The 20,388-nt window shown below is 50.7% G+C and overlaps 1 protein-coding gene across 1 annotated transcript in view; it reads left to right on the forward strand.

The window, feature by feature from the left end:
- The first annotated feature begins 18,165 nt into the window (after positions 1-18,165).
- The window catches only part of LOC146857205 (interferon alpha-inducible protein 6-like), a 69,377-nt gene continuing 67,154 nt past the window's right edge, over positions 18,166-20,388 (forward strand). The window contains exon 1 of the mRNA XM_085646811.1: positions 18,166-18,304. The gene's annotated coding sequence lies outside the window, so the exon portion shown is untranslated. The remainder of the gene's footprint in view (positions 18,305-20,388) is intronic.

Below are 20,388 nucleotides of genomic sequence, written 5' to 3' on the forward strand. Positions count from 1 at the left end.
CGTCAGGGGTTGTTTGTGCAAGTGGATGTGTCAGAGTGTGACCTGCTCCTTTCCTGATGTGTTCCACACTCAGCCACCTCAGTGTCGTGGCGTGCACCATGTCATGATAATTGGACTGCAGCCATGCTATTCTTCATGCAGTGTCACTTGCATTGTCAGTGTGGCTCACAGACTTGCAGCTTTGCTGGTTTTGACACGTGTGCATGGGTTGGTTGTGAGATTTGTGCTGTGTGGGGAGGGACACCTTTGTGTCCATATTGGACGGGGTCCTACTTGCTGTTTGTATGTGTGCTGCAGCGTGCCAAGGGGATCAGGGACATGATCCAGAGTCATTGAGGGTGTGCAGTGTCCTCTACTCACTTGTGCATGTGTGCCATTGTGCCCATCTCCCCCCGTCCCCCCAGTCCCTGGTCGGTACTCACCCTGTTGATGTTGTGTCAGGTCATGTTGAGCAGTGTCCGGATCTCCAGCTCCTGGCACTGTATCCCGACTGATGACTGTGGCCGCCATTTCCTCCATGTCATCCAGTTCCTGGTGTGCCGCTGGACCCCCACCTCCAATCTGCATTGCTGCTTTCATGTTGCCATCAAGTTTCTTCTTGGTTTTGCCCTTCACATCATTGCAGCGCCTCTTGACCTCTTCCATTGTCCTCCTCAACGCTGCAACTGCATTCACATGGTCCAAGATGGTCTGCCATATTTGCGTCTTTGTTGCCAATGACACGTTGGAGGTGACAAACAGTTGTTGGTAGTGTTCTATCAACTCCGTAACATTGATCTTGTTTTCCTGCGGACTGACCCGCGTCTTCCTCTTCCTCTTCTCCTTGGCCTTCCCCGACCCCGGGGTTCCTTGCTGGTCGTTTGTGGGGCTAGTGGGGTTCGTATTGTCCTCTGCACTATGTCTGGGTGCGTCCATGGTGCTACGCAGTTACATTTTTTTATGATGTTTTTTTTCTCTGCCTTTATAGTGCATTTTCCCGCACGCCGTGTGGGAATTGCAGGCCTGTCGCTGGTTATCACAGATTTTTGTATCGCGATTTGGGACATCGTAACTTTTTTCATATTGGTGGTTCGCATTTTTTCGGTGATGCGTTGATTTTAACGCGGTCATTTGTCGTGTTATCGTGAGACTACTGCATGGTGCCGCCGTGTTGAGAATACAACGTTAACACGGCGCTATTTTCCTGCGATAGACTGCGATGTGCAAAGTTGCGTTAAGATAATTTTGCGATAAATAACACGCGTTCATGAGAATATCCCCCATGTTGTTTTCAATTTGTGAGCTTCAGCTGCCCATAGGCCTACCATTTGTTCACTCTATCGTCACTTTCATATCCTTTGTCTCAAGTTGTCCATGGCCTGCATGCTTCATTCCTCTTCTTGTGTTTAGCCCTACCCCAAAGCATGGACCAAGTACTTGTGACCATCCACTGCTCCCATTTTAGGAGCTTCTTTTTTCTTTGTGTTTGAGCACTGCACATGAGTGCTCGTGTTTTCACTCGCTCTGTCCTCCGTCTCTTCTTGCCTCTTTCCCTCTCCCAATAACCCCATCTCGACCTCAGCCAGACCACCCTCACATCCGAACGCTGCTTTATCTGTGCAGGAGATACATGCTGGAAAACTTTAGAAGACAAAAGGTACATTCTCTTCTCACCTGTTTTTCACCATTGAATTTATTGAACGCATTGTCATGTGTTATCGTTATATAAATTAATTTACATTACATTCATTTATAGTGCTCTTTCCAACAATTACATGTAAAATTGCAGTTCAGTGTTTAACATAATCGGAAGATATTTTCTTTGTGCTTATTCTGGAGGCAGTTGAGTCCAAAGTGCCATCTTGTGGCCAAATTCAAGAACGTGTGATACCCCATCATAAAGAATATCATTGCCACCTCCTCCCCATAGGCTTCAGTTTACATGATTTTTAAAATTGCCTTATTCATTTCCCCTGACTCAAAGTAGTGGTAAATACAAAAGCTAGCATTTTAGCACATTCTCTAGGTAATTTAAATAAATATAAGTTTTTCAGCAGCACGCTTCTCCCTAGGCAAAGACTATATTGCGTAGCACGCTTTAGAGAAAGATCACTTTCTAAATGTTTGTTCACATTTGCCTAAAGTCATCAGGATCATTGCCCTCTGACAAAATGAGAGGGAAGCTTTTTTCAAAGATGATATTGAGGGTTACTTCTTGGATGTCCCACACAGTTGCATAACTTGGTATTTATTTACCAGGTTTCATAATACTCATAACGTAGAAAATATTGAAATACCCTAATATACATGGCTAAAAAACATTAACACTAACAAAGCCCTTAGCTCTTGCATCCACTGGCCGCTATTGGCATTTGAAAGTGGTGGAGCAAATTAGCAGCATGAGATCTCGAGACTCACAGCTAACTCATACATTCTCAAGACTCACAGCTAACTCATACATGCCAATAGACTTGATTCAGGAGGGAGACTCACGATTTTTCAACCCATAAAACTGCTTTATATTAGGAACAGAGACAATATCAGCTGCTGGGCAGTGGCATAATGAAAGTTGAGCGGGCCCCCCTGCAAAATACATTGAGGGGTCCCCTCTGAACTCACTCAGGAGCTCTCAGGCCAGGGTACTGTGGTGAGGGGCCCCCTGGAGCTCGGGGACTCCCGCACTGCGGGGGCCTTTGTTACGCCACTGCTGCTGGTTTACAGTAGGCCAGCCGATTGTCTTTGGATGGACCCTGGTAGTAACACCTACATACAAATGCGCACTCTCTGTATGTTGTCAGTAGTCCAGAGTGCCCTTGTCTATGAAGCTGTAGGTGTGCACATTGTAGGCATGTCTCTATGCCGGGAATAACAAGCATTTACAATGCAATAGGTCTCGCAATGACATTGTTTTGAGCTATTGGCATTGAAAATGTTATTGTTTTTTTTTCCCCTTCGTGAAGCATTAATCAAGTAATGGCGTTGTAAATGACAATGTCTTTTACCCCCTGTTGACAATGTTCAATTGTACATCCAATAAGACTACCTACCACTGACTTGAGTCTGAAGACCACTACATTTTACTAGCTAGCAACAGCCACACAGCTCCCACCATATGAATTAAGTTTGAGTATTCAGAGGTGCTTCTGAGATGAGAATCTTGGCAGGATGGATAGATGTTCTGTATCCTAGTTAGGGTAACTTATGTTCTGTGTAAATACTTCCATTGTACAAGCTTGACATGAGCATTACTTGAGCTTTCAAAGATACACCCAATATCAGGCTTTACCAATTCCCCCAGACATACGCATTTGTTTAAAATTGCCAGACACTTTGGTAAGCGTTTTAAGGTTTGAAACAGCCCATTGGACTTGGCAAGAAGTGCTCAATTCTTTACCCCAGAATGCATTTCCCATTTGTTTCAATCCCCAGATTTTCTTTTAAGAATTCGTATTCATCTTGAACACTTTCCGTGAAGTGGAAATTCATAATATAGTCCAGAGTGGGGTTTAGGGAAAGAAGGGCTAGTTGTCTGGCATCCAACTCCATTCTGTAATTCACAAACGCAGGGCCTACCGAGGGTTATTCTGAGTGTGCGTCCACTCTAGGGAGATGTTGGCTGCATCACTAAAGTTTTTAATCTGCCTGGGATTTGGGCACATCCAGGGAGGTGAACCATGGAGGCCTTGGCTGCCTGGATCGCAGGTGTCAGATGGTTCATTGGTGCACAGAAAAGAGATGTCAGTTTTTTGGAACAAGACCTAATTGCAACTGGTGCTTCGCTGGTGTGAGGCTCCATTAAAGCAAATGGGACCACAGAGACTGACTCGGGTGAGGCGAAGGTGCGAGGTTACAATAATGGAGTGAGTGTCTGGGATCATTCCATAAAGGCCGCCTGATTTATGAGAAATAACAACAAAACACACAAAGAAGTTCAAAGACGAACAAGCCAATGTGAGAAAAGTGGAGTTGCAGGGGAGAGAACCCCTGCGAGGACTGAAGGAACATTTTTGTGAAAGGGCCCAATTAAGTACAAAAGCTCTTATGAGTGGAGCCTCCTCCTGAGTGGAAATGTACCCACCCCTCCCCCCTCTGAGGCGCAGGTTATCCAAGCATGAATGTTCTCGCCTTTCATCACTGGATGAAATGTATGTCATTGAACTGACAAATTATAGCACCGAATATCTGGGCAGAAACCACCGTTCTCTAGAACGAGCATATTTACTAATGGATTGACAGTGTCCACGGGTCACAAAATATGTTCTGGCTCGGTGAAGGAAGCCTAAATTGTTCCAAGCAGCCTTATGAGATTTAAATTGGCCGACCTTTGACCCTCCCTTTGTTATTGTTCAATTTCAGTGCCTATTGTAACCATTTGCTTCCACTTTTACTTTCCTAGTTAATTTCCTGTGATTTCTTGTTTAAGTAATTAAAGGCTCTTGTACTTTTTTCTCTTTATCGAATGTGGTTATCGATTAAGTTGCACCTTTACGTGCAACTTAATCAGGAGTTGTCTTTCTTTGTTTACAACGTGTGCTCGCACTGCTAAGGGTATTTTTAGGTCTCGCGTAGCGTTGCAGGGCAGAGCCGTGTTCCGCCTCCGTGAGAGATTTAGTAGGAGAGGACTTTCAGAAGAGGGATTTAAGCCCCGCCCCTCATTTCCATTGGCCAGCGTCACCGTTTATGCTAAACGGTGGCCTGCCATTGGAAATGAGGGTTTTCTGGGGACGCCCTTTCGCCTCCGAGCCGACTCGGTGGCCTGCTTCACGGCTGACGTGAAGCACTTTCTTATCTTTATGGGGTCATGTGTTTGAAACACATGACCCCATAAAGACAAGAGATTGATGCTTGTTTTAACATCGCGCTTTCACTTAAAGTGAAAGCGCGATGCTAAAATAAAAACACTGCTGTGTGCGTAATGGCGACAGCTTGTTCTTTTTTGCTGATGCCTTCTTTGTGTCATTTTGCACTGTATTTTGCTTCAATCGCCCTGATTTTAGTTTCCTTACTGTGCGGCTGTAAGTTGGTTCTCCTGCAACAACGCTGTTGACGTGTTTCCCACAGCACCATGTGCAGGCCTCATGAGCAACACTTGCACTCTGGTGTATGGCAGTCCTCCTAGATGGCTAATGGTGTTATTTCGTTGTGTGTTCCTTTGCCCTTACTTCCTGCCCGCACTCCCTTTCCCTGTTCCAGGGAACACGGGTTTGTTCATCGTCTGTAAGCCTCACTGATGGTGACTCACTGTCTGTCCTGAAGGTTACCGTACTTGGGGAAAAAAAACTCTCACGCAACTTGCCAAAATTGGCAGCCTCTGCTGTACGTTTCCAGCTGCTTCAGAAGAGCGCGTCATTGCTTGCTTCACCCCGTGTGGGTTGGCACCAATGTTTAAATTGTGCTTAACATTTGGTGCTTATGGAAGGCAATGTAGTATAAACGGTTGCACTTTCTGATGATGTGTTTTTCGAACTTTATCCTTCCTTATCGGATGGGCACTTTACCTCTCAACACATCTCCTGCTGCCCTGGGGAAGATAATAGTCAGCTCCTGCCACAATGCATAACACACGCTTTTCCGTGTTCATTGGTGCCTTTTTTTGTATCTCAATTCTTTATTCATTCTTCAAAATAAGACAAATAATGATCAATAGTCAAATATCATCACGGAGTGCGAGCATAAGTTAGCTTGTGTAAGTATGGGTGTGTGCATGAGTGTCAGCGTGTGATTAAGTGGTGGGTGTGAGTGTCGCCTGTGTGCAAGTTGTGTGTGTGTCCATAAGTTGTGTGTGTCAGTGTGCGTGTAAGCACGAGTCAGTGTGTGCATAAGTTATGGTGTGTGTGTGTGTGTCAGCGTGTGTGCAAGTTGTGTGTGTGTGAGTGTGTGCATGAGTGTGCCAGTGTGTGCGCAAGTTATGGTGTGCGTGTGTCAGCATGTTGTGTGTGGAAGAGTGTCAGCATGTGTGCAAGTTGTGTGTGAGTGTCAGTGAGTGTAAGCACAAGTCAGCGTGCGTGCAAGGTATGGTGTGTGTGTGCCAGCCTTGCTGCATTGTGAGTCTGTCGGCCTCGGCAGGACCCCGGCTCTTCCCCGGTCTAGGCGAGGAAGGCGCTCTCCTCCCGCCACATCCTCAGCCAGCCTCCTGCGGCACTCCCTCCCACTCCCTCCTCCTGCAGCCTCTTCCTCCCCAGGGACAGCAGCCCTTCCCTAGCCCATCCCCAGTCGCCCCACAACCTCAACCGCCCTCCCCCTATGTGGACTTCAAGTAACGCATCTAACATTTGTCCCGTCCCTGGAGTATGGATGAACTACTTTGTTTTCCAATGTTCCATTTTTTTGGTGCTACTTTTTTTTTGCTAACATGTCGCCAGCTTCACTTGCAGCTACGCTGACGCTCTGCGTACCTGCTGCTCAGTACTTATTCAAGTGTCGCGTCTGCCATTTTTCCTGTTCCGAGTCGAGAGATTGTAACATTGTATTCTTTACTTCCCCGATGACCAGGCCCACATATTTGTAAAGGGTATCCTGTCCGCGCGGGGGTGTGTGCCTAGACGAGCCGGGCGGCGAAACGCCGGCTCTTTGCTTCTAGCAGATCTCAAGCAGACAGGAGGTCCGAGCAGCATAGATGAAGGGTGTCAGGGGCCCTACTGTAAGCATGAGAACTGCCCCCGCTCTCATAGTGAGGTGGTGAAATGCCATAATTGGAGTGCAGACCTCCTTCTCCAAAGTACAATCTCCAACTGGAGTGAAGTTGCCCGCAAAGCGCTTTTGGGAGTTGTGGCGGCCGCCAAGAACGGCTCTGGGCCACGCGCGCAGCGTTGGCTTGTGGGGGGTTTGATGGATTGTGAGCGCATCTGAGCGGGCAACCTTTTCGCTTCAGACAGCCTAACACCCGAGGCGCTTTCCTATAAAGGCCGTATGGCTTCAAATGCTCTGTATGGACACGTTCATTTAACTGTAATTAATCATACTGTCCGGACCAAACTTGAACAATTACCCTAATCAAACAGAAGTTAATAACGGCCCGTGAATAGCCCCGGGCTATCACTTTTGTTAAGCAGCCTTCCTTCTGTTCAACCAGAACAGCTTTTGCCCCTGCCCAACATATGTGTTACATATTAAAACAAGTATTGTTATTAAAATGCTACTGCCCTCTGGGACATAACGTATCATTAAGTGTTTTTGTCCTTGAAAGCAGATTTACCTTCATAAATCTTTTTTTTTCCTTTTCTGGGATATGCAAATGTTTTCATTCTCAAATGGATGGGTTGAAATCAAAACAAATTTCTGAAGTTATTCGGCTTTCCGGGGCAGCGCTTTCTGCAAACATTGTTAATCTACACATTTTTATAAACATTTCTGTGGTCGTCGGTACTCATAACAGCTCCCTACATTAGGAATCACAAATTAGTCCTGCATTTTTTGAAATATTTAAAATGTCCATGTGCGCGCTCACATCTAAACACATACAGACCTTCTAGTATAATATCCCAATAATATCCACCTTAAATGTAAAGACGCACTTCTGGACTCTGGGATCTCTAAGCACACGTGTAAAGAAAGCGTATCCGTAATGTTTCTGAAAAATCGCGGGGTTTTTTTTCATTCTGAATTATACAGTTTTGACGTTTCGTGTGTGTAAGACCTGGGGTCTCCAGGCCCTAAGGGGGTAACGTGACACGAGCGGCTGGGCACCCAAAGGCCTATGTGTTAAGCGACCATACAACACACACATCCTCTGAAGCAGTAAACGCACACAATAATGGACGCCACACAGGAAGGTGAATGCAAATCAATCAGATTTATCTAATCAAAGAAGCACACACGGGAATCTTGTAGGGCAATGTATCTTAACTTGTACACTTTAACATTTGCATTACAGCATCTCATTACGGTTACCTCAGCAATCCCTGCAGTATGAACTTCCCTAGTGCTGCGGGCCAGGGCCTGCACACGTGGCGCTACTGGTGTCTACGAAGAAACAAAGGCACATGAGCATAACTTGAGGTTGAATAATGTTCGCCTAATACCATGAGCACTTCCAAGCCTACCCTGAGGATAAAGAGTTAGTGGCACTTGGAGCGTACTGCCCTGCTGGACACCCTTTAGAGATGAGGCGCCGCTCATACACGGAGCGCCTTGCACTTGGGACCTCAACTGGAGAATGGAGCGCTTGAGACCACAACCTGAGGTTACACGCTATTTGGACCTAGCACGCCCTGAGCACCTGTGAATGCAACATGTGGGGTCAGCGCTCCTTAGACATAGAACGCATTGAGTACGGATGCATACAAATGACAGATCAGCGTTACTTAGACGTAGAACGCATTGAGCACTGGTAAATACAATGGAATGATCATTTCTACTTAGACATAGAACGCATTGAGCACTGGTGAATACAATTGAATGAGCAGCGCTACTCCAACATAGAACGCATTGAGCACTGTGGAATACAAAGGAAGGATCAGCGCTACTTAGACATAGAACGCATGGAGCGCTGGTGAGTCCTGCGAACGGCAGATCCCAGGAGAGGGTAATCCCACGGAGAGGAGACTCACAACTATGGAGGGAAATCCCACGGAGGGGGGAAAGTCACAGTCTCTGCATGCGGTGTCGCTCCCACTCGGCAGGGGGCGCACCGGGCCTTCCCACGACTCCCGGGGAGCAGGGGGAGGGCGAGTCTCAGGCCGCCACACGGCCGCGCTACCTCCCAGCCCCCGGGGGTTACCTTGGTCTCGTCGCTCGGTTCCGCTCCGGGCCCTTCGGCAGACGCGGGCAACGGCGCGGGACACTCCCGGACACTCGCTCTTCCTTCTCACGCTGCGACGGCAGCGGCGGGGCCCCGGGCTTCTCCGCAGGCCACGACTTGGCACTGACACGTCCCTGAGGCCTACAGGCCGCGGCGGTGATCGCGTTGCGGTTCCTCGCACCAGGGGGGGTCACAAATTAAGCGGGAGCTCGGCCAGCTCCGCGCTCGACAGCAGATCTGCGCAGGGGGTCCCAGGTCAGGTCTGGCAGCGCAGGAGACACAGCGCCAGTACCCGGTCGATCCCCAGCAGTCAGGCAATCAGTCGTTTCATGAAGTTGCAATATTCAGCTTTGGCATGAAGTTTCAGGATTCCGCTTCTGCAGTTTCAATATTCAGTCTTTGCGGCGCAGATGATACTGGCGCCCTTGGTGTTCTGTTCCTTGGGGGGTAGGGGATGAGTTGGCGACTAGGTCCTTCCTAGTCAGGCTGGGCAGAGGTTCCCTGGGTCCTCCTACTGCTGGGCAAGATCAGTGGGTTTCACAAGATCCCTCACTCACTTAAGAGGCAGCACCTAAGCCCTGTCACTCTCAGAGGCATAAGTCCCTGGCTAGGCCCTACTGCCTACAACTCCGGCATGGATTCTCCAGCTCTGCTTCACCCCAACTGGCCAACTAACTGGAAAACGTTCCCTCCCTCACTTATGTATCCCTAGGTCAGGTGACCTCTAGCCAAGGCGGCAAAAGTAAAAACCACACCTCCCTTCTAGAAGGTTCCAGCACATTCCAGGAGCTTCCCCATTCTACCTATGGGACAAAAAAGGTGGGCTGGTGTCGCAACATTGTTGTGGGGCTCCAGCCAGCTCCTGGCAGCTAGGGTGATACTAATAAAGACCACTCTGCAGTAGCAGGGGCCTGTGGCAGCCATCTTGGGAGAAGGGAGCACCTGCACCTTAACACTGATTGGCAATGAAAAGGCGCCCGGAGACCTAGTCCAACATAAAAATGAGGGTGGAAAAAATGAGGCACGATCAAAAATAAATGGGGAGACCACCCTAGGGCTGACAGGTCTAACACGCGTCCCTCCCAGCCGAAAGAGGGGAGAGCTACCCAACCTCTAGGGAGTTCTCATCGCTAAGGCGGAAAAACCTGGAGAGACCGTCAGCATTGGCGTGGTCATCTCCGGGCCAATGTTCCACCCGAAAATCCATCCCCTGTAGGGAAACGGACCACCTCAACAACTTGGGGTTTTCGCCTCTCATCTGCATGAGCCAGCGAAGGGGGCAGTGGTCGGTCTGGATAAGGAAGTGAGTTCCAAAGAGGTATGGCCTCAACTTCTTCAGAGCCCAGACCACCGCGAAGGCTTCTCTCTCAATGGTGCTCCATCGCCGTTCCCGAGGGAGGAGTCTCCTGGATATGAAGGCCACTGGTTGATCTTGGCCCTCGGTGTTGAGTTGCGAGAGCACCGCACCTATGCCGTGCTCTGAGGCGTCTGTCTGCACAATGAATTCCTTGCTGAAATCCGGTGTTGCTAGTACTGGAGCGGTACACATCGCATGTTTCAGCGTGTCAAAGGCTTCTTGGCAAGCAGCTGTCCATATGACCTTGCGAGGTTGCTTCTTCGAGGTCAATTCTGTCAAGGGGGTTACGATGGTACCATATCCCTTGACGAACCGGCGGTAATACCCAGTGAGGCCGAGGAAAGCTCGGACCTCTGTTTGGGTCTTGGGGGGCTCCCAAGCCAAGATGGTCTCTATTTTGGCCTGGAGGGGTTGCACCTTACCTCCGCCCACCAGGTGTCCCAGGTACACGACAGATCCCTGTCCAATCTGGCACTTGCTGGCTTTAATGGTTAGGCCAGCGCGTTGCAGCGCCTGCAATACCTCCTGGAGGTGTTGCAGATGGTCCTCCCAGGTGCTACTGAAGACAGCTATGTCATCCAGGTAGGCCGCTGAGAAGGACTCCAGACCAGATAGTACCTGATTCACTAACCGCTGGAATGTGGCCGGAGCATTTTTGAGCCCAAAGGGCATCACTCGGAACTGGTAGTGGCCCTCGGGGGTGGAGAACGCTGTCTTCTCCCTTGCTCCTTCGGCCATGGCAATCTGCCAATATCCGGATGTCACATCAATGGTGCTGAGGTACCGGGCTGCTCCCAGCCGGTCCACCAGCTCGTCTGCACGTGGGATGGGGTGAGCATCTGTCTTCGTGACAGAGTTCAACCCCCGGTAGTCCACACAGAACCGAAGCTCCGGCGTCGTACCCGGTGGGGCCGCTTTCGGCACCAACACCACTGGACTAGCCCACGGGCTGCTGGAAGGTTCTATCACCCCCAGCTCCAGCATCTTTGCCACCTCACGCTGGATGCTATCCTTCACTCGGTCAGAGAGCCGGTAAGACTTGTTCTTCACCGGGGGGCTGTCCCCTGTGTCCACATCATGGGTACACAGATGAGTGATTCCAGGCGTGAGGGAGAACAACGAGGCGAACCGTCCCAGGACATGGCGACAGTCCCTCTGTTGCTCTGGGGTCAAGGATGGGGAGAGGACTACACCTTCCACCGAACCATCCTTCCCTTGTACCGCTAGAAGGTCAGGAAGAGCTTCACTCTCTTCCTCTTCGCTCCCATCCATCACCATAAGGAGAGCAAGCCCTGATCGCTCATGGTGCGGTTTCAGGCGGTTGACGTGGAACACCCTGAGGAGCTGTCGGGGGGTCTTCAAATCCACTACGTAGGTGGTCTGGCCTCGTCGCTCCACAATATCATATGGGCCAGTCCACCGGTCCTGGAGGGCACAAAGCTCTCCAGGTTCCATCACCCACACCTTCTGTCCAACGTCCAACTTCTACCGTCCGAGCGTTGCGGTCATACCACTCCTTCATCACGGTCTGGCTAGCCTCTAGGTTCTCTGAGGCCGCCTTCCACAGCTTGGCCATCTGGCTGCGGAACGCCAGCATGTAGCTGACAATGTGACGGGGAAGCTTCTGCGAAGTCTTCTCCCACCCCTCCTTAACCAAGCTGAGGGGCCCCCTAACGGGATGGCCATAGAGCAACTCAAACGGGCTGAACCCGACTCCCTTCTGCGGTACCTCCCGGTAGGAGAATAACAAGCAGGGGAGGAGGATGTCCCATTTACGCCTCAAGCCTTCTGGCAGGCTTTGGATCATACCCTTCAATGTCTTATTGAAGCGCTCTACAAGTCTGTTAGTCTGGGGGTGGTAAGGAGTGGAGAACCGGTAGGTCACCCCACATTCCTTCCACATGGCCTGCATGTAGGCCGACATGAAATTTGTGCCCCTGTCCGACACCACGACCTTGGGGAATCCCACTCGGGTAAAAATCCCCAATAGTGCCCGCGCCACCACCGGTGCAGTGATGGTCCTCAGAGGAATAGCCTCTGAGTACCTAGTGGCGTGATCCACCAAAACCAGAATGAACCGGTGTCCCGCTGAGGTCGGAGGGTCCAAGGGCCCAACAATATCAATACCGACCCTCTCAAAAGGGGTCCTGACCACCGGGAGCGGTTCCAACGGGACTTTCAATTTAGTCCCAGTCTTGCCACTTGCCTGACAAGACTTACAGGTCTTGCAAAAGGTGTCTGAGGCAATCCTCATCCTGGGCCAATAAAAATGAGGAACCAACCGTGCAAAGGTTTTGTCCTGGCCCAGGTGTCCGGCTAAGGGAATCTTGTGCGCTAACTCCAGCAGGAAGGCCCAGTAACATTGGGGGACCACTATGGCCCTCGAAGATCCATGTACCGGCACCCTGGGCTCACTGTATAGGAGACCATCCTCCCAATACACATGATATCCTCTCATCTCCTGACTGGCCACTTGGGCTTCGGCCTGTCGCCGCATGCCTTCAAGCGTGGGGCACACCCTTTGTGCCTGACAAAATTCCTCCCGAGTAGGCCCTCCTTCCACATGCCAGTCAGCAAGGGTCGGCAAGTCCTCCACGGGAACGACATCCTCCTCCGCGGACTCCGGGGGCACCTCTGCGGCCTCCCCATCCATCTCACGGGCGTGTCCTCTACCACCTTCTTCTTTCCTCTTCTGGCGTTGGGTTGGGCCATGATTCCAGGCTCCAACCCAGGGTGAGTTCCATGCTGGGCAGCCATGGACCGCGTGACTACACAAGTCCACCCTGGTAATCCCAGCATCTCTGTGTGAGCTCGAAACTCGACATCTTTCCACTTGGTGTGCTCCAGGTCGTTCCCTAGCAAGCACCTCACAGGCAAGGCAGGGCTCATCGCAACTCTTAGTAGGCCTTTGACTCCTCCCCACTCAAATGGAACACGAGCCACGGGATAGTGACTCACACTGCCGTCAGCCAATACGGCCGGATGGAACTCCTTGGGGACTACTTGGTCTGGGGACACCAGCCGCCTCACTACAGTGGTCATGCTGGCACCTGTGTCCCTCAGAGCCTCCACCTCCTCCCCGTTAACTCTCACCCTCTGCTGATATTTAGCAGTGTTCGGGGGCAGGGACACTACGGGGACCACCTCTCTATCCCCGAGTGAAACCAGGGTCAGGCCTGTCCACTCCCCTTCCCTGTCTAAGGGCAGCTCCACCCCCAGCGCTATACTACTCACCCCGGGACTTTTCCCGCCCGTTGGGGCTGGGGGTCGCTTGCGACACTTGGGATCTCCCTTGTAGTGTCCAATCTCCCCACATTCGTAGCACCGCACAATCCTTGGCTGCTGACTCCTGTCAGGGTAAGTGGGTCTTGTGGAATTGGACGGGGGTGGGGTTCCTACTCCCTTCCCAAACTTATTTTGGGGGCCTTTAGAGAACTCCACATTTTTATCACCCCCCTCTTTCTTCTGGGGGAAACCCTGTCCGCCTTTCGAGCCATCTCCCCCGGGGCCCTTGTGAGACACCCGGGTGCTCACCCAAATATCTACCTCCTCCGCAAGCTCACGGGGATCCATCAACTTGCGGTCCACCAGATGTTGGCGCAGCTCCGGAAAGCACTTATCCAAGAGGTGCTCCCGTAAAAAAAGATTGTACACCCCCTGATAGTCCTGCACCTCGCTGCCACGCACCCAACCATCTAGTGCCTTTCGGGCATAGTCAAAAAATCCACCCACGTCTGTGTGGACAGCTTATGGCTGCCACGGAACTTCTGCCTGTACCTCTCGGGGTTAAGACCAAATTTCTTCAGTAAGGCCTCTTTCATGGGGGCATACCTGACCTGATCCACCTTGGCCAAATATAACAGGGTGTCCCTGGCATTGGGAGGTATATAACGATATAGGCCACCTCCCCAATTACTCTCGGGTACCCCATGGGCAGTCAAGGCTACCTCGTATGCCTCTAACCATTTAGCAATGTCGTCCCCCACTGTGTAGTTGGCAATGACTTCCTTGGGTAGGTAAAATTTTGACTCGTGAGACTCTTTAGGTATGCTGCCACCATTGTCCTTATTGGACGCATTTAATTGGAGGGCGCGTAACTCCAACTCTTCAGCTGAAGCTCGTGCGCCAGTTTCTTTTCCTCCATTGCCCATCTCTTGTTTTCTCTTTCTCTCTCTCTCTCATGTTCCAATTTCGCTAGCTCCCACATTAATTGCCTCCCTTCCCTCCTGTCCTCGTACTCCTCTGGAGACGCGCTCCTCCTAGATCCTGTCCTACTACTGGCCTCAGAACGTCTCCCTGGGGGCACATTTTCAGACATATCCACATTAAGTATGTCTAGTACTTCTTGGGCGCTCTCCTCCTGAGGTGCATCTGGCGCCTCCTGTCCCTCATCCTCTCTCCCTTCTGGGTGGGCCTCTACCCATGCCCTAATGGCGGTACGGAGTTCCGATCCTTTGGCCTTCCGCACCCCAGGCACCCCCATCCCCTGCCCGAACTCTCTCAGTTGCTTTACAGTGTACCCCTCGAGGTCAGCTAACCGGAATTCCATCGTGACAGGTGGGGACCTAGATACTAAGGAAGAAATTCCTAGGATATGGGTGACAGTTACCAGCTAACCAGGATTCTTTTACACTCTCAGCCTGGACAGTGGAATCAATAAATACAGCAAATAATAGTTGCAGAGCTTTGAAACAACAGGCGTTTAATTGTGGCGCCCTCCGCTTCACGGAAGGGTGTTGTATGGTCACAGGTCCTAATATCCCACCGCTCGCCAACAATGTAAGACCTGGGGTCTCCAGGCCCTAAGGGGGTAACGTGACACGAGCGGCTGGGCACCCAAAGGCCTATGTGTTAAGCGACCATACAACACACACATCCTCTGAAGCAGTAAACGCACACAATAATGGACGCCACACAGGAAGGTGAATGCAAATTAATCAGATTTATCTAATCAAAGAAGCACACACGGGAATCTTATAGGGCAATGTATCTTAACTTGTACACTTTAACATTTGCATTACAGCATCTCATTACGGTTACCTCAGCAATCCCTGCAGTATGAACTTCCCTAGTGCTGCGGGCCAGGGCCTGCACACGTGGCGCTACTGGTGTCTACGAAGAAACAAAGGCACATGAGCATAACTTGAGGTTGAATAATGTTCACCTAATACCATGAGCACTTCCAAGCCTACCCTGAGGATAAAGCGTTAGTGGCACTTGGAGCGTACTGCCCTGCTGGACACCCTTTAGAGATGAGGCGCAGCTCATACACGGAGCGCCTTGCACTTGGGACCTCAACTGGAGAATGGAGCGCTTGAGACCACAACCTGAGGTTACACGCTATTTGGACCTAGCACGCCCTGAGCACCTGTGAATGCAACATGTGGGGTCAGCGCTCCTTAGACATAGAACGCATTGAGTACGGATGCATACAAATGACAGATCAGCGTTACTTAGACGTAGAACGCATTGAGCACTGGTAAATACAATGGAATGATCAGCGCTACTCCAACATAGAACGCATTGAGCACTGTGGAATACAAAGGAAGGATCAGCGCTACTTAGACATAGAACGCATGGAGCGCTGGTGAGTCCTGCGAACGGCAGATCCCAGGAGAGGGTAATCCCACGGAGGGGAGACTCACAACTACGGAGGGAAATCCCACGGAGGGGGGAAAGTCACAGTCTCTGCATGCGGTTTCGCTCCCACTCGGCAGGGGGCGCACCGGGCCTTCCCACGACTCCCGGGGAGCAGGGGGGGGATGGCGAGTCTCAGGCCGCCACACGGCCGCGCTACCTACCAGCCCCCGGGGGTTACCTTGGTCTCGTCGCTCGGTTCCGCTCCGGGCCCTTCGTCAGACGCGCTCAACGGCGCGGGACACTCCGGACACTCGCTCTTCCTTCTCACGCTGCGACGGCAGCGGCGGGGCCCCGGGCTTCTCCGCAGGCCCCGACTTGGCACTGACACGTCCCTGAGGCCTACGGGCCGCGGCGGTGATCGCGTTGCTGTTCCTCGCACCAGGGGGGGGTCACAAATTAAGCGGGAGCTCGGCCAGCTCCGCGCTCGACAGCAGATCTGCGCAGGGGGTCCCAGGTCAGGTCTGGCAACGCTGGAGACACAGCGCCAGTACCCGGTCGATCCCCAGCAGTCAGGCAATCAGTCGTTTCATGAAGTTGCAATATTCAGCTTTGGCATGAAGTTTCAGGATTCCGCTTCTGCAGTTTCAATATTCAGTCTTTGCGGCGCAGATGATACTGGCGCCCTTGGTGTTCTGTTCCTTGGGGGGTAGGGGATGAGTTGGCGACTAGGTCCTTCCTAGTCAGGCTGGGCAGAGGTTCCCTGGGTCCTCCTACTGCTGGGCAAGATCAGTGGGTTTCACAGGATCCCTCACTCACTTAAGAGGCAGCACCTAAGCCCTGTCACTCTCAGAGGCATAAGTCCCTGGCTAGGCCCTACTGCCTACAACTCCGGCATGGATTCTCCAGCTCTGCTTCACCCCAACTGGCCAACTAACTAGAAAAAGTTCCCTCCCTCACTTATGTATCGCTAGGTCAGGTGACCTCTAGCCAAGGCGGCAAAAGTAAAAACCACACCTCCCTTCTAGAAGGTTCCAGCACATTCCAGGAGCTTCCCCATTCTACCTATGGGACAAAAAAGGCGGGCTGGTGTCGCAACATTGTTGTGGGGTTCCAGCCAGCTCCTGGCAGCTAGGGTGCTACTAATAAAGACCACTCTGCTGTAGCAGGGGCCTGTGGCAGCCATCTTGGGAGAAGGGAGCCCCTGCACCTTAACACTGATTGGCAACGAAAAGGCGCCCGGAGACCTAGTCCAACATAAAAATGAGGGTGGAAAAAATGAGGCACGATCAAAAATAAATGGGGAGACCACCCTAGGGCTGACAGGTCTAACAGTGTGTGGTATTTCATGTTTGCACTTTTCGAATGTGTAATCCGGCTAGGCGTGTTTGTAATTTTACTACCTCTCTTTTACTCTCATTATATTGCCAATCGTGACATCATTGCGGTGTACACGTGCCCTTCAAGTACCTGATTGTGTGATGCTCCGGTTTGCTCGCATTTTACCTGTTCTTATGTTGACGCCGATTACATTGTTATTACCAATAGTGTCAGGCTGTGAAAAGCAACCAGTTACCCAGGTAGAGCTGTGTTTGTACCGGGGCCGGCAAGGTTCCTCGTCCTCACTGCGTGTCCCCAGCATGGTGTGAGCAGCACAGGGTCCCTGGGGCTACCACAGGCCCGCCCAATACTGCAGAGCACATGCCCTCAGGACCCGGCCGATGCAACATTTATGGGGTCTGGAAAAAAGCCGAACAGAGGCGAACCCGATCCAGCAGCTAGTCAGGCGACGCCTGTCCGCTCACCAATAATTACTAGCTTATTCTGTAATTATTCCTCACTTTTGAATTATTTAAGGCTAGGGCAGGACTCATTGTGACCTACTCTTGCAGGGTTATATGAACCCGCAGACCGACAGAGGGTCTGTCTGGACAACAGAAGCCCTCCCACCGACCCCGTAGCACGGCAGTGACACGACGTGTGGCTTTACTTAGAGTTTTCACGTATAATTTTAGCAGCAGGGCCCATTGTGCTGGCTGCAGCCTGCTCCCGCCCGGACTGAACAAATGCGTGCTTTAATACTTATCCCCCGTGCTCGGTCTATAATAAGCACGCCGACCCCGCGTAAAATAAAACGAGCATGGCTTTACAGACGAATTATTTTACAGCATTGGAAGGAAAGAGAGCCTGCAAACATCTACAATTTTTACAAACACTTAGCAGACATGTTTGTGTGTGGAAGGAATGCCATGGTATGATTATAGAATGAACGTCTAAATGCACTAATCCATGCACTATATACCTACCAATTTATGACGCAGGCTTATTTTCACGAGTGCTATAAATATAATGTATTGCAGTCACTGGGAACAGTCAACTCACTATTCGGATATATGACGCTTTTCACATTTCCTGTAGTTTTATATGCCTCACTGAACAGTGAAATCCACGTGACACTGTCGCCCGCTGTGTGTGCCGCTTCTAATCTCCCCGTGTTATTCCTCACAGCACCCCTCCCACCTCCCACGTGGCCACACTTTTTTTTCAGCACCACAGCTGTGGTTAACTTTCAGCATTGAGCTTCGGTTGTGAATACTGGCAGAAGGGGATTGAATGTGTGAAGCTGTAGGCTAGCCTGGGAGATCGGCGAGGTAAGTGACTGCGGAGAGGTGCAGTGACCCTGCAGGTTTACTGCTCAAATGCAGCAGTTAATGGCGAAGGGTCTGTGCTGATACCAGCAGTCAGCATCTGAAATGTGTGCTGCTTTTGTATTGTTCAAGTTCAAGTTCAATAACTTTATTCGGGTAACTTAATACCCATAAAAGCACAACAAATAAAAAATACAAAAACAGTAATTGACAATACACAGTAAGCAAACCTTTACAATAATGTCTCTGTAACAATTAATACATTTTGTATTGGCAAATGCTCTTGTACTCTGAAAAAGCTGCGCGTGCCTCATTTTTCCGTGGTGGCAGAGCCGATGTTAATGTCCCAGTGCCCTTCCCCACACCACTTCACCCCTCTGACAACCGTGAATTCAAGCCCACAACAACCCTCCGAGGTCGCAGCTTCTTGTTTTCTTTCTTCTAAACTCGTTTTGCATTACACCATTTGATTAAAGCTTCACGACGGGAAAAAAAACAATAACATTTACAATGCCAATAGCTCAAAACAATGTCATTGCGAGACCTATTGCATTGTAAATGCTTGTTTTGTTTACCACATGGGCTCTCTAGTCCCTTCTGATACTCCAGGAACAGAATGGCAGTGCCTCAGTGGGTGTGGTTAATTGGTAAGCCTTTTCTCACATGTTCTGGAGCAGCTGCAATTTTGACAGTCTTTAGGGGACGGGCATGCTGCTGGCATTGTTGTTCAGTTTTTCCCTATGTTTCACACCGTCACCAAGTTTCATCCCCCGCCCCCTTTCATACTAGTGTGTGCAGCACTTAATAGTACTGCTGCCTCTGTAGCCTGTTTCAAAATGCAGTCTGCCAAAGATAACACAATGTATTTAAGTTGGAGATGCCGGGCTTCATCAGCTTCTGTGGCTTTCCCACAGCTCGCTGTGTCTTTTCGCACTTTCACATTGATAGCAGGGAGGGGTTGGACATAGGGTCTGAAATGGAGCCCGCATCTCAACCCGATAAACAAAACGCACAAAAACGTGCAAAAAAAAAGCCACACAGCAGGGGGCGGGTTCGTGGAAGAACACCCTCACGCAGAGCACTTGCAGGGTACACTGAACCTGCAAAGCAGTCCTCCCAGTGGGTGTCGTGTGACACAAGAGAGCACGTCCACGTGGAGATTACACGTACTGCAAGAACACACACAACAGGAGGCTGGCAACATGGATTGAAAGGAAAGCCTCAGCAGGGCGCGCCAACTAAACATACAAGAACACACCAGAACTTAATCTGAAAACGGCACTTTAAATGGAAAGTGCGCGTGCCATACACGACTTCTCACTCGCGCGGCAGTGGTCACACGAGGAGTAGAAAGCACTTTAAAACGGATGCAAGAATATATACACAATGAGGGGGCTCGGAGGGAAGCACTTTAATCTGAAGACTAAAGTAATACACACATGAACACAGCCCCTTTGCTGGGGCTTGAGAGAGCAGGCACAGGCTCCCAGTCTGACTGGGAGCGCAAGTTGCCAGCGCTCAGGCCAATCGTGATGCATCAGGATTGGCCACAGTGCAGTCTGGGAGCCTGTACCCAGAAACAGCGCGAGGGGGGCAGGAGATGGCAGCGTTGGCGGTGGCATTGAGGTACGTTTTTACATTTTCATCTTCTTATCCCCGAAACCCCCTCCCTTCCCCACCTCCCTCACTCCTCCGGCCCGCCCCGCCTCTTTGGCAGGGTATGGGCCGCTACTGCTTTTGATCCTAGTTTCCCCACTTTACCACCTTGTATCGTTGTGTATAAAACACTTTTGTGAGTCCCCTTTCCCACAGTTTGACAGTGTTAGCACTAAAATAATTGCCGACACAGTAGAAAAATAGCTATTGTATAGTGCAACATTAACATTAACTGAAACCATATACCACGCCCTTCGCTCTGACTAGGGTTGGAGAAAGCCGGGCTGGTAGTGCACAGGTACTGATGATATCCAGTGACGATGGTGTGGAATGACTATACACAGGTGCAGATAATGCTACAACAAGGCCCGGTCATGGAATGGGGGCACCCCGAGGAGTGAGGCGTTTTCAGGTGCAGGAAGTGGGTTATA

This window comes from Triturus cristatus, chromosome 3_2 (assembly GCF_964204655.1).
Source record: "Triturus cristatus chromosome 3_2, aTriCri1.1, whole genome shotgun sequence".
In the NCBI taxonomy this organism is placed as follows: domain Eukaryota; kingdom Metazoa; phylum Chordata; class Amphibia; order Caudata; family Salamandridae; genus Triturus; species Triturus cristatus.